We start from the raw sequence: 12,437 nt of genomic DNA on the forward strand, positions 1-12,437 counted from the left end.
TGACTGAGTCATGAATTTGTCTTTTTGTATTATTTTTCCTGTAGGATCTTTAGGATCTAGGTTAGTTTGCTAGATTATAGCCCCCCGCAGCCTTTCTAAAGAGGCTGTCAGGTTTTCCGGAGACCCTTGGTCAATGGCTGCTAGTTTATTATAACTAACTGGTTTCTTTTTAGAATTTTTCATTCCTTGTAACGGACAGAAAAGCATGTGATCCCTTGACCATTTTCCATCTTCTGTGTTATAACTTCAGTGAGGGTCTGTATATGATTACAGCCTCAGTTCCTGGTGGCTAATTATCATTTTGTAGATATAACTTATTAGCATAAGCTATTGCTTTTCCCTTAATGCTTTTTTACCTTCAGAAGTTGTTACAGCCTCCTGGAGGGCTAGATTAATATCCTTCCAGGACAGATCAAAGGTCTATGTTATTTTTCTCCATTCATTTATAAATTTATTGGGATCATCTGTGAAGCTACCTAATCTGTCCTTTTTAAAAAAAAAAAGATTTTATTTATTGATTTTAGAGAGAGGAGAGAAAAAAGGTGGAAGGAGCAGGAAGCACCAACTCATAATGGTTGCTTCTTATATGTGCCTTGACTGGGCAAGCCCGGGGCTTAGAACCTGGGACCTCAGCGTTCCAGGTCGATACCCCATCCACTGTGCCACCACAGGTCAGGCATAATCTGTCTTTATTTTTCATTAAGTCCTGTCTGCCTGGCCGGTTGGCTCAGCAGTAGAGCGTCGGCCTGGCGTGCGGGGGACCCGGGTTCGATTCCCGGCCAGGGCACATAGGAGAAGCGCCCATTTGCTTCTCCACCCCCACTCCCTCCTTCCTCTCTGTCTCTCTCTTCCCCTCCCGCAGCCGAGGCTCCATTGGAGCAAAGATGGCCCGGGCGCTGGGGATGGCTCCTTGGCCTCTGCCCCAGGCGCTAGAGTGGCTCTGGTCGTGGCAGAGCGACGCCCCAGAGGAGCAGAGCATCGCCCCATGGTGGGCAGAGCGTCGCCCCTGGTGGGCGTGCCGGGTGGATCCCGGTCGGGCGCATGCGGGAGTCTGTCTGACTGTCTCTCCCCGTTTCCAGCTTCAGAAAAATACAAAAAAAAAAAAAAAAAAGTCCTGTCTGGTGAAAAGGACCTGGACCCTTACTATCCCAATGGTTCCAGGGCTTCCTGTAGGGGAAGGAGCCGAGGCAGTGCTGCTCTGGGTTGTGGTTTATATTTATTTTTAGGCTTAGTTGCCCTATCTTTCCCAGTGTCTGTAGACTTAGTATATGGTGGAACTGGCCCCAGTGTCAAGGGTGCTGCTGGCTCCTGTGGCACAATAGATAGGGGCACAAGATTTTTTTCTACGTCCCCAGGGTTAGGCTCCTTTATTCATAATTGCTAAGAGGGCAGGCTCTATTTTACAATTTTAATATAATCCAGGATTATTTCGTAGTGCTATCAAGGCCTGTATACATGGCACCTCAGTCCATTTTCCTTGACTCCTACCAAATAGGTCTAGTTGTAAGATAGTGTTATAATTTAGGCTACCATTTTTAAGCCAAACCTCCCCATCTTCTCATTTATATTGAGGCCATGCTGTATTACTGAATAGAAATCCTTTCTTTTTAAGGTTTGTGGGTTAAATTTATTCCAGTTCTTTTTTTTTTTTTTTAATTTCTCTGAAGCTGGAAATGGGGAGGCAGTCAGACAGACTCCCGCATGCTCCCGACCGGGATCCACCCGGCATGCCCACCAGGGGGCGATACTCTGCCCATCCGGGGTGTCGCTCTGTCGCGACCAGAGCCACTCTAGCGCCTGGGGCAGAGGCCAAGGAGCCATCCCCAGCGCCCAGGCCATCTTTTGCTCCAATGGAGCCTCGGCTGCGGGAGGGGAAGAGAGAGACAGAGAGGAAGGAGAGGGGGAAGGGTGGAGAAGGAGATGGGTGCCTCTCCTGTATGCCCTGGCCGGGAATCGAACCCGGGACTTCCTCACGCCAGGCCGGCGCTCTACCACTGAGCCAACCGGCCAGGGTAGATTTATTCCAGTTCTTAAGGATGCACCTCAGAGGCATATCTTGTGGTATTGAGCCTTGATTTCCCATCTGAAAGAGAACAGGGTAGGTCATGGGAGAGACTGGGCGTCCCCCGTTTCTCTTCCCATGTTTTATATACCTTCTGGAGAGAGTGGCCCCTCTCAGACATGAGCTTCCAGAGTTAGCTAACCTTACTGTGTAACCCTTCACCTTAGCCCAGCACCTTGTGGGCTCCCCTTACATCGCTGTTCTCATCATGGAAATCTACCTCCTTGACCTCCAGCTCCGACTTTTCCAGCAGAGGGCCTTCAAAAGGAATTTTAACTCCTTTTGGATGCACACTAGTCTCAGGCAAACAATAGTCCCACTAAAACTTAGCTTTTTTCCCCTGCCAGATAGCTTGTTGAAGTAATAATTTTATTCTCACTAATTGGTGTAGGGAGGAAACTACCTGTGTTTCCTACATTGTCTTTAAATTGGTTTAGTTTTGTGGAAGGTTTCCTTTAAAATTATTACTTTTTTTTTTTAAGTGAGATGAGGGGAGACAGAGAGATAGACTCCTGCATGTGCCCTGATGGGGAGCCACTTGGCAATCCCAGTCTGGGGCAGATGCTAAGACCAACTGAGCTATCCTTAGCACCTGAGGCTGATGCTTGAATCAGTTGAGCCACTGGCTGAAGGATGAAAAGAGTGAGAGAAGGGGTGGGGAAGAAGCAGGTGGTCGCTTCTGTGTGGCCTGACTGGGGATCAAACCTGGGATGTCTGCAGGCCAATCTGACACTACCCACTGAGCAAACTGGCCAGGGCCTAAAATTATTACATTGTAATTTGTTTAATATAAACCTTCCTGGCCCTGATTTCTCTACTCTCAGGCTGAGCTGCATGCATGAGGCTAGCAGGCTCCAGCTGTCCCGCTCTTATTAAGCACTTGGAGGGGACTGCTGGGGTCATTGCTAGGCAACAATGTAAAGCTGCTCCAAGTTGGGGCTGAGGAAGATTCTGGATTTAAATTTGAAACTGTTTGAAGGAGGAGAGAAAGAAGGAACCAGAAAACTTATACCAGCAGTAACAGAGGGGCCAGTGGGGAAACCTAGCGCCCGGCCCTGTGTAGGGAGAGGGGGCAAACTTTTAACTCTTAGTGTGAGCTCTTGCTCCTCTGGCTTCCACTGCGTGCCGAGAAATGTTGTCTGTCACTGGTCTCTACCCAATGTTTGCCCTGACAGTGCAGATACAGGCAAACTAAAGGGGGACTTTCTTAACCCAAACTTAGGTAATATCTCAGAAATATATGCGATCCCTGCTGAGGTCTCCTCTTTGCAGCCTGACACATGCCACAAGCCTCCTGCTTGCACATTTTACAAGGTGGATACAAGTACAGATAAAGCTGCCAGAAGCCAGAGAGAGAGGAGAGGTGCAGCAATTCAGTGCTCGATTTATGGCTTAAACTTATCTTTTTGGAGGTCATGTTTCACAGACAGAAAGGCTAAGGATTTAGTGTGATGGATCGAAGTGTGCTGTTTGTGAGCGGGACTCCCAGAGGCCTCTACCCCTCTGGTCATCCCTCACTTCCTTATGTGTCTCGATTTCTGTCCTGAATGTCTGAAACACCCAGGAGGGCTCAGAGTGCCGGATGACCAGTCCTTATGTGCACGTCCCCAGGTGAGCCAAAGCAATTAATATCAAATGGAAATGGCAGTCCGTGCGAGGCCCCCGCACTTCCCGGGAATAATCCCAGACACTCTGCTAGGTTCTCGCTCACGTGAAAATGTCCCGAACCTGGACCAGAGGGAGGAAATGCCTCTATAGTCTTTGGAGCCTGAGAGAGCTTGAGCACTCATAAATTATTATTACTTCCGTCAGTGAACACAACCCTGCATATAAAGTACGCTTACATTGCCATAATTCACCTCTCTGTGTACAGAAAAGCAACAGACAGAAGCAGAAAAGTCCCTGGAAGTGATTAACCTCACTGTGATCGGAGGCCCAGCAGCAGAAATATGTCAGTGAACATAACCACGCATACGAAGTCTGGCATCTGTGTCATGGCACCAGATATACGTCACTGCAGAAAGCCCAAGTCCAAGGGGGCTTTGCCCTCCTCAGTCCGTCATGCTTGTGAGAATGAATTCAGGTGAGAGACACGGTGCAGCGTTCAAGCAAAGTGAGCAGTTCATTAAGCAAAGCTATACACTTGGCACGAGATACAAGTAAGCAAACTCAGCTGTCTGAGCATCCCCCTGTTGGGGTCTTAGTATTCTTAGCTTCAGGGCTTTGTTTCCCTGTTACTGGGTCTAACATATAGGGTTTCAAGGCTCCCCTTCCTTGATGTTGGGACTAACATACAGGGTTTCAGGACTGTCTGGGCATCGGGTGATTTTGTTTTGGCAGACTTAAGATGGCTGACTCCCTCCTTCAATGGGTGAGATAAACCCCCTTTCATTCTCCCCTTCCCGTCTTCCTGCCTGATTAGCTGTCTAGCCTTCTAGCCTACCTGACAGTAGGAGGTCTAACTTCATTCCTTTGTATGTAGATACCTAGTTGTTTCAGGAGCATTTGTTGAAGAGACTTTCCCTATTGAATGTCTGTATTGCCACCCTTGTCAAAAATCAGTTGGCCATAGCAGCATGGGTTTATTTCTGGGCTTTTATTTCTATTCCATTGATCTATATTTTATCTATACAAGAGTGTGTCATCTGCAAATACTAAAGATAGCTTTATTTCTCCCCTTCCAGTCTGAATACACTTTGTTATTTCATTTGCTTACCTTTGTCCTAATGTCATAACTCTTCTGACAGTTGCCTTCGTGTCAGCTAGACAACTGACTTCCACATCCATTTCTTCATGCAGCAATTTAGACATTCTCTACTGGCTACCTGCCAAGAGAGTTGAGGATTTGACTTCCTTCTCCGCGAACGAATAGCAAATAATAGCAAAGACAAGATCTCTGATCTTATCCATCCTTTCCCTGAGTCCTTTTCTAGTGTATGGGGGTGGTGCACAAAGCATGACACCTGAGGCAATGGGCTCAGGTGCCTTAAGAGTAGTCCTGCCAAGTGGGTGGCCCTGGGTTCGTGCGCGCCTTTTCACAGGAACTTGTATATACAGCGGGCCACGCCACCAGCTGATTTCACCAAAGACGGCTTCCTGTTTCACAGGAATGTGTCCATATACGAGGCTCACCCAGACAGATTCTCCCTCTGGACTTTGTACCTTAGAGACAGAGTTGCTCAAATGATGGTGGGCATGTGAGAGAAAGTCTGGGCTGTGCAGGCTCCATGGCCAAAGAAACAGGAGTGGGGAATCCAGGAGGAGGAGGAGGAGGGCAGGGAGGGCAGTCGTTTTAGCCCTGAGCCTCAGCCATGCTGATCACAGTAAAGGCTTTGCTGGCAGGAACCCCGAGAAAGTCCAGTGGAAACTCCCAGAGGGCTAGAGTTAGAGAGGTACAATGACACCGTGTACGAGAGAGAGGGGCCAGGCAGGAATGACAAAACTAGTAAGGACGTCACTTTCCAACCTCAGTGGGGGCTGCTTGCGATAACAGATAATGCCATCCATACTTTGGGTGACCTTGAAAAACCACCTGGTATTCTTGGATTTAATTTCTTTATCTACTTTCTTTTCATCTGTTTTATTCCTACTGCCCTGGGATGAAGATTATGCCTCCTTGGGGTTTCTTTTCTCCGCCAACAGGGGTTATGAGGGGCCCACGTGTTGGAAGCTACATCTACCTTCTGTACAGTCTCGAGTTCATCAGCAGAAGTCAAGGAAAAGGCTTAACAACCCCCTTCCTTGTCCCCTTGTGTTAGTGTCCTGGGGCTGCTCTAGCAAATAACCACAAACTTGGTTCTTAAATAACAGAAATTTCTTCTCTCACAGTTCTGGAGGTTCCAAGTCTAGAATCGAGGTGCCTGCAGGGCCACTGCTCCCTGCAGAGGCTCTAGGTCCTTCCTCGTCTCTTCCAGCTTCTGGTGGTTACAGGCGTCCCTTGGCTTGTGGCCACATCCCTCTAATTGCTGCCTCTGTCTCCATGTGGCTTATGGGTTAAGGAGATCACCTTTGAGATGGACTCTGGTCCAGATGTTCCCATCACCCTCCACTTGGCTGTGAAGTACTACAGAGTGAGGTTCTCTGCCAGCACCCTCAGGCCTGGGTGTTCCCCCACCTCCAACATTCTACTTCAGTTCCTCCCCCACAAGGAGCCTTGTGTTTCAGAGCTGACACCTTTAGCCTCATGTCACTACTTTGAGGGCGTACCTACTTCCGTGCGTCCTTGCTACACTTCCCTACACCCTCTGTCTTCTTGGTATCCAGAGTCCCTGGGCCGCCCTCACTGCGCTGTACTACTGCTGATGTCCTGTGCTTTCTCAGCTTCTGCTCCATGGGTCTGCGCGTTCGTCGGTCCGCACAAAGTCTTAGCTCTCTGAAGAGCTCCCTGGCTCCATAACCATCTTGTGGTCTCTCCACCAGCACTGCTCTGCCCTCTGACTGTCTTTGCTGGCTAGTCTTCTGGCTCTTATTTATGAAACCCTTTCTCCCCACAGGAAGGTTTTGCCCTGGAGGGCACAGTTGTTTCTGGTAACTTTTAAAATGACAGTTTTAAAGTTTTCTTGAGATATAATTCACATGTAACAAAATTCACCGTTTTTAGTATATTCAGAGTTGTGCATCCATCACTATGATCTAATTCCAGGACGTTCTCATCACCCCTCAAAGAAAGTCCACCCCTATTAGCCAGCATCCCCATCGCTCCTCCAGTGCCCTAGCCCCTGGCACCCACTCATGTACTTTCCGTTTCTGAATTGTAGCAGCTGCTCACGCCCACCTGTCACTGGGTGGGCTTTCTGCCCTCACATCCCTCACGCAACTCTTGGCACCTCTCCTGACGTCCAACTTGGTCACACACAAGATCTTGTGGGTGTCCAGAGTTTGCTCCGTTTTTCTGTCTCTTGAGCCTGTTTTTACTTAAAACTCTGAAAAAGGAGATAATTCCAGGCATCAAATTAAGAAAGAAGTATAATCTCACCAGTGCCCTCACTGGTAAGGCAACTCCCGCGTTCTTTAATAAAACCGAACACTGACCTGCTAGGTAAATGGAGCTGCCTTCCAGCAGCTGGTTCGGCTCCTGCAAGCTCAGAGAGGGAAGGCCCCTGATCAGACTTCAGTTTTACAAAGGTTGCTCTGTCTGGAGTGTGGGGAGTGGGGAGGAGGGCAAGGCTACTGAAGGGAGACCCTGTCTGCTTTGTCCCAGCACCAGGTCTGATCATGGCCCTCATGGGCCCTCAGTCAACAGGGAGGGAGGAGGGGAGCCTGGAGAACCAGCCAGAACCCACAAGGGGGCGGGTGTTTGGGGGCAGGAGGGAGTGTGTTGTGTTCATCCTGTGGAAACAGAATGGAGCCCCCCTTCAATTTCCAAATTTGGTTTGGATGTGGAAACTAACGATGCCGCACTTACCAAGAGGTTGTAAAAAGGTTCCCTACCCACATACTGAAGTTCTCTGGGAGGGAAGGGCAGGTCCCCAAGCTGGGGAGGAAATGGCTTGAGACGTCATGGAAAGGAGATGGGTGGGATTCTTTATCATGGTTGGGATTAGGGCCTGGGTGAGGGTTCCTGTGCGTAGTTTAAAATCCCTTTCAGCCCCAAAGTAGGGAGCACGCAGTCTTTCTCATCAGCTTGCCCAGATGTTGGCTCAAGGAGGATAAGGGTGGGAGGGATGAAGCTTCACAGCTGTCAGCAGTCAGACATCAGAGTTTGGAACCAACGAGTGCTGCTGGGAGGAGGCAGTTTGGAGGTGGCATGTGATCTTGGCAGCTACTATGATCTGAATGTGTGTGCGTACCCCCCCACCACCACCACCAAACTCATACGGTGAAATCCTAGCCCCCAAGGTGATGGTATTGGGAGGTGAGGCCTTTGGGAAGTAATTAGGTAATGAGGTCAGAGCCCTCAAGCATAGAACTATGAGATTCCAGAGAGATCCCTTGCACCTTCTACCATGTGAAGACACAGTGGTTGCTGTCTGCAACCCTGAAGAGGGTTCTTACTAGAACCCAACCATGCTGGCACCCTGATCTTAGACCTCCACTTCCCAGAACAGCAAGAAATACATTTCTGTTGTTTATAAGCCTCCCAGTCTGTGGTCTTTTGTTATATCGCCCAGACAGTCTAAGATAAGGATGGAGGTAGGGGTGGGAAACGGTCTCATGCATTAGGGGCCGGGTTTGGGGGGCTAAGGGCAGAGCAAGCGGGAGGCCATGGAGTCCACGGACACAAATGGCTCCAGAAATGTGGAGTTGAGAAGGGTAGGCGGGCAGAGGGTGGCAGGGGCCAAGAAGGGGACTAGAGTGAGGCTGCTGGTGGGAGGGGAGAGGCTTGAGCAGCTGCTCACTCTGGCATAGAAGGTGCTGGTGGAAAGCGGGAGTGGTGGGGAAGGAGTCACAGTGTTGAGAAGGTTCCAAGGACAAGTGGCAGGACTGGACTTGGACAAGGCTCCTCTTCAACTGACTGCTTCTCAGGTGAAGGCCACTGCGGAGGAGGCAGTGGCTTGAGCACTTTGGATATTGTCCTCTGTCTTTAAAGGTGTTCCAGGCTTTCCTGGGACCCTGCTTGGGCACAGCCTGTCCTCTGCTCCCTGAACACCTCTCCCCCCTTCTCTGCCTCCTTTGAGCTTCATCCTGAGCCCCTCCTTCCCTCCCTCATGTGTTAGATGATAGCACCACCAGCAGGCCCTGTGAGGAGGAGGCTCTGGCTTACTCAGTGTAGAGGCATGCAGTAAGGGTTAGATAAGGAAGCGTGGCAAATACCATAGACTCCTTATCTGATACCATAGCCCCCCCACCTTTATTGACCATCTTCTCTGTTCCAGGCCTGAGAGGGGTCAAGGATCCAGGAAATGAAGAAAGAGGGGGATGCCATATTTGGGAGTGGTGACCAGTGCAGGAAAGGGAGGGCCCCTCAGTGGGTGTGGCTTGCTGTTGGGAGAGGAGGTGCTGCCCAGGGGGGTTTGCTGGTTCCAACTGGTGACTAGTGAATAATTCATTTATCAATCACCGCACCCAGGATGCCTTCCAGGACGGTGCCTTGTGACCTGGGGCTTTAAAAATTAATGTGTTCATTGAGTCATTCCCTCAACTCGCATTCACAAGCAACTATTACTTGCTGAGCCCAGACTCTTTGCACCACTAAAGGTCCAGGGGAAAAGGAGGAGTCCAAGAAGTACTGTTTAACTGGCAAGAACAGCGGGTGAGGAGGTGTCAGGCAGGGGCCAGAGGAAAGAGAGATACAATTTGGGTGTGTGCACTTGTGTACATGTGTGCACCCCTATGTCAGTAATGAGAGTGCCTGATGTGCATGTGTGCTTATGTGTGTGTGAGTGCATGGAGAATGTGCAGAGGTGGGAAGCTGGGAGCCAGTGGCCAGACCCCCCAAGACTCACAGCCCCTTTACGTAAGGTGCTTCAGGCTCTCTGGGTGTCAGCCTTGGGCTGGGGAGAGGGTGGATTGCTTCTGGCCCCAGGATAGACAGCAACAGAGTAGTCAAGGCATGACAGCGGCCAGCAGCACAGGCGCTGGGAGCCCTGAGCCCTTCCACACACACAGGCACTCAGCCCGGAAGGCCGAAGCCTTGTCTTGGACAGAGGGAGCTGGAGAGAAGGACACGGGGCAGTAATTCCTCCACTCCACTGGGTGAAGCAAGTACAAAGACCCCAAGCTGGGAGTCCATAATCTTCAGGAAGCTGCCCTAGGTTCTTGCCTGAGGGGCAAAGTGTTGAGATTCAAGACTGGCCAGTTAACAGGGCAACTCTACAAGGACTGCAATGTCCGGGCAAGGCCTCAAGCTTTCTTCTGAGGTAAAGGGGCTCTGGAGAGTGTTAGTCAGGGCAGGGCCCATTCAGCCTCAAGTTTTAGGAAGCTCATAAATAGTAGTGCCCCAAAAGATGTGCCCACTTTCCAATCCCTAGAACCTGTGAATGTGACTTTATTTGGCAAAGGGATCTTTGCGGAGGTGAGGCAGTTAAGGATCTTCAGATGAGATCATCCTGGGTTAACCTGGTGGGTTCCAAATACAATAAGTGTCATGTGAAGGTGGAGGCCGAGGTGGGAGTGATGTAACCACAAGCCAAGGGATGCCTGGGGCCACCAAGGGGAGAGGCAAGGGAGGACCTTCCCCTAGAACAGTGGTTCTCAAAGTGTGTGCCTGGGCGCACTGGTGCGCCCTACAGGATTTCCAGGTGCGCCCTATTGTATTCCAGAGAAATATGTGCCTGTTGGGGACCAAAAAACCAACAGGGTTTTAAAGTTTAGATTTTGGGGGGACAGAGGTGTGGGGAATGGGCTGTAAGCTGACAGTCTGCCCAACCCCCCACCTCACTTGCCTGATTAGGTTGCAAAAGGCTGTTAAGCTGTGGTGCTGGATTGTTTACACTACCCCCCATGTTCCTCAGAAAGACTGGAGGCAAGTTTCTTCTATCCTTTGCTTGGTGTCAAGTTAAGATGATATGTATGGTGGGAGTTTTCTGCACTTGGTAAAAATCTTAGGTTGCCTTGGATAGATTTCTCAAAAAGAAGTGTGATATTCCGGAAGTGAGCAAAAGTTAAGTGTAAATAAAATAGGACTTGAAGGCTGATGGGCAGTTAATTTATAGCATTTTCCATCACTTAACACTGAACAATACGATTGGATTAGAAACCCATTCATGGAAGCTTCAAGTGATTTTGGTTTAACATTAACAGAAGAAGAAGAACTGGCAGCTATAACCACTGATTGTGGATTGATGATTAAACATAAGGAATTGTCTCTTGAAGCCTTTTGGATTTCTATAAAAGAAGAATATGTGGCAATATCTAAAACAGCTTTGAACATTTTACTACAATTTTCAACATCCTATTTATGTGAATTAGGATTTTCTACCCTCAACACAATTAAGAATAAGAAGAGAGGAATTCTTCAATGTATTGATGAGGAAATGAGAGTTTGCCTTTCAAATATATGCCCAAACATTGAAGAAATCGCTAGGACACATCAGGTTAATGTTTCTCATAAACACAAGAATGAAAAAACTTAAGACATTCGTGCTGGGACCTGCCGAATTTACTAAATCTTACTAAGACTGTATCTATATATATAAAAAGATAACTTTTTTGTCATTTTTTAATTCCTCTTTTTTTGTTTTTGTTTTTACAGAGACAGAGAGAGAGAGTCAGAGAGAAGGATAGATAGGGACAGACAGACAGGAACAGAGAGAGATGAGAAGCATCAATCATCAATTCTTCATTGCATCTCCTTAGTTGTTCATTGATTGCTTTCTCATATGTGCCTTGACCGTGATGCTACAGCAGACCGAGTAATCCTTTGCTCAAGCCAGCGACCTTGGGTCCAAGCTGGTGAGCTTTGCTCAAACCAGATGAGCCCGCGCTCAAGCTGGTGACCTCGGGGTCTCGAACCTGGGTCCTCTGCACCCCAGTCTGATGTTCTATCCACTGCGCTACCGCCTGGTCAGGCTAATCCCTCTTTTTTATGTATTCTAAAAAGCATAACTCAAAAAATGTAACATAAAAATGTTTTTTAATGTCAGAATAAATTTAATTTTGTCATATTTATTTCATTTAATTACCATAAAAGCATGCTTGAACATTATTTTTTTCCTTAATATTTGACTTAATTATTATAACATATTTCTCAGAAATTTGTATATAGTGCGCTTACAATTATTTGTAGGATTTTAAATGCGCCCCGACTTCAAAAAGTTGGAGAACCACTGCCCTAGAGCGTCTGGAGGGAGCATGGTTCTGCAGATACCTTGATTTCAGGCATCTAATCTCCAGAACAGGCAGGATAATTTCCTGCTGTTTTAAGCCCCACAGCTTGTGGTCATTTATTTAAGCAGCCACAGGAGACTAACCTAGCTGATGTGGAGAGTAGACTGAGGCAGGGGCTAGTTGGGGGTGGGGTTTGAAGAAGGGGATCAAGCCTGGGTGGCTGGGGGGTGGAGACACTGGGATCTTACCAAGGTCCAGTCACCCAGGCAGAGGGGCTTGGGAGCAGTGGCTTTTCCCTCCCAACTTCCCAGCTTTCTCAAATAACAGCAATTATTCGACTGTATCTAAGGTGACCAATTGTCCTCCTTTAGGGAGGACAGTCCTTCTTTTGTAAGTTCCATCCTCCCTCGAAAAGTGTCCTCCTCCATGTCCTCCTTTTTGATACTGGAAGTCTAATCTGTAAATGTCCTATTCGATCGATGCAGAGTCGATCCATTGCCTGTGATGTGACGTATTTGTATCTAAATGAGTACTTTTTTTCTTACAATTATTCTTAAAAATTAATAGGCATGTAAGCATAATTACAATATAAAATATTACAAATGTTTTTATTATGCATTTATCATATTATAGTGTGTAATGCCAGAAGCCACAGCCACCAACACAG

This window comes from Saccopteryx bilineata, chromosome X (assembly GCF_036850765.1).
Source record: "Saccopteryx bilineata isolate mSacBil1 chromosome X, mSacBil1_pri_phased_curated, whole genome shotgun sequence".
In the NCBI taxonomy this organism is placed as follows: domain Eukaryota; kingdom Metazoa; phylum Chordata; class Mammalia; order Chiroptera; family Emballonuridae; genus Saccopteryx; species Saccopteryx bilineata.